This window comes from Suncus etruscus, chromosome 4 (genome assembly GCF_024139225.1).
Source record: "Suncus etruscus isolate mSunEtr1 chromosome 4, mSunEtr1.pri.cur, whole genome shotgun sequence".
NCBI classification, from domain to species: domain Eukaryota; kingdom Metazoa; phylum Chordata; class Mammalia; order Eulipotyphla; family Soricidae; genus Suncus; species Suncus etruscus.
The window spans coordinates 12,594,452-12,597,137 of NC_064851.1; positions in this window are offsets into that span (position 1 = coordinate 12,594,452).

The window sequence follows — 2,686 nt, forward strand, 5'->3', positions numbered from 1 at the left end:
TCTTACAATATATTATGATAGAATGAGCCTAAATAAGAGTGTATGTGTGTGTGTGAGAGAGAAACAGAAAGAAAGAGAGAGAGAGAGAGTATTGGTGGGGAAGAAGGTGGGTGGGTGTAATTCCCATAAGTTCAGGTAAAACTGTAAGTGTTCCATGTGTTAGTACACTAAGGTCCATATAGCTGGGCCTTGAGTATTTCCTATAACAGGCCAAAGGCAGGAACCAGAGTGGTACGGTGGGTAGAACATTTACCTTGCATGTAGCTGACCTAGGTTTAATCCCTGGCATCCCATATGGTCCCTCGAACCTGCTAGGAGTGATTTCTGAGCACAGAACCAGGACTAACCCCTGAGCATCACTAGGTGTGGCCCCCAAACCAAAATAAATAAACAAAGCCAATAGAATTGGGCTTACCATGGCAGTGAGATGTAGTGGGTGCAAGAGGCTAAGAGAACAGGGGTATTGAGGAAGCAGGGAACGAGAAGGGACCCTGAAGCAATGGTGGAAGGAAATGGACACACTGGTGGGAGGTGTGATGTAGGAATATTTTCTTAAAACCCTATCATGGGGCCGAAGCAATAGCATAGAGGGTAGGGCATTTGACTTGTATGTGGCTGACCAGGGTTTGATTCCGGACATCTCATATGGTCTCCCGAGCCTGCCAGGAGCAATTTCTGAGTGCACAGCCAGGAGTAACCTCTGAATGCCACCGGTTGTGACCCAAACAAACAAACAAAAAAATTCTATCGTGGGTGGTATTGTAGAAATAGTAAACCACAATAATTAACATAAAACACTAAAATTATTTTTGTTTTGTTTGGGGGCCACACCCGGCGGCACTCAGGGGTTACTCCTGGCTCTGTGCTCAGAAATTGCTACTGGCAGGCTCGGGGGACCATATGGGATGCCCGGTATCAAACCCGAGTTTGTCCCGAGGTCAGCAGCATGCAAGGCATATGCCCTACCACTGAGCTATTGCTCCATTCCCTAAGTTTCTTTTTTTTTTTATATGCACAATTTAATGTGAATAAAGTCGAACTCAGCAACTCACCTAACAGAACACAGAAAGGTGAAGGTTTGGGGGGTGAGCTGAGAGTTGGGGTGAACTGTGTGAAGGGGGCCCAAAGGAATGGAGCTGGGATGGTTGGGGAAAAGACAGAGCTTCAGACCATTATTTGGAAGCAGGGGAGGCAGGAACAGAGGGCGGTGGCCGCTGCTGCTCACCCACATCTCCGTGGCCACAGGCACCCCCGGTTTCGGTCATGGTCTCCCGGGCAGGCTCAGATCTGCTCACGGGGCAGATCCTCAGGCTGCTTTGGGGACCCTCGCTGGGTAAGAGGAAGAAGGCATGGAAAGGTTTTTTTTGTTTGTTTGTTTGTTTGTTTGTTTGTTTTTTTAAGAAGAAAGAAGCTTCCAAAAATCTAGGGAACTTTGATCTTATAGCTGATGGTTGAAGGATGAGCAGGAGGTGAATAGGGAGAAGACCTAGAATTGCAATCTGGCAGAGGATTGAAGAGTTAAGCATTTGGTCTCAAGTTCAAACCCCAGGGCCAGGGCCGTCTGCATACTTGAGGTGTTTTCACTTCCGGTTACCTGCCAGGCTAGATCTTGGGTGTCAAAATAATGGGAAATCTTTTTGTTGGTTTTGTTTTGGGATCACCCAAAGCCATTCTGCGTTCTGTTCAGGGATTAGTCCTGGGACATAGTAGTTAACACCTGCCCTATTATACAACTGACTGACTAACTCTGATAATGTTCACACATGTGTCACCCAGGTTAGATCCCTGGCATCATATAATAGTATCCTGAGCATCCTTAGGAGTGATTCCTGAGTTGCATGCAGGACCACCGATGAACCCCGAGAAGTTCCACTAATTTAGTGGGCCATATAGGATACCAGGGATCAAACCTAGGTAGGGTACATACAAGGCAGATACCCACACACTGTCCTCTCTCTAACCCCAACCATTTGCCTTTTTAGAAGTGAATAACATTTTAAAAAAATCTCTGGTTCTGGAATGAGCTGGAAGGGGCAAAGACTGTGCTGGAAGTACTATTCTACATGAAGGACCCCAAAACCTTATCCCCCTTCTGTAGTCAAGGGCTGAATTCTGACCATATTGTGGGGTGGAGGGGACATTCACAGAGGCTATGAGATGTCCACCAGAACCTGGTTTCCATGAGGCATGACACAGTAGACCCACGTTTGCCACGCAGCAGTGAAATGAAAGAAGGGGAGCAGGAAAACTGTGTGCCCATGCCCGAAGCAGTGCCCAATACCATCATGTGAGTTCTCTAACCTCCACTTTGCCCCACTCAGAGGCAGCTCAAGTCAGTGGGGGTGACATTCTATTCCCAGAAAGGGGTGATGTATTAGAGAGCTGTGGGTGCATGGTCTTGAAACCGGAATGCTCTCAGTCACCCAGACCATGCCCCTTTTTCCTCCCAGCATACTGGGCTTCCTTCTTTGGGGGTACCCCATCCTCCTTCCCCATACACTGCCCCCACATCTCAACATGCAACATGCATCTTACCAATGCAGTGAGACCAGGAGATGTTGCACTTATGTTCTCCTGGTCCATCTGAGTCCGCAGCTAACTCTCTTGGGATGAGATAGTAGGTGGGAAGATAATAGATAGATGCTTGACTTTGGGAACTAGGAGAGGACAAGAGTCTATCTTACTT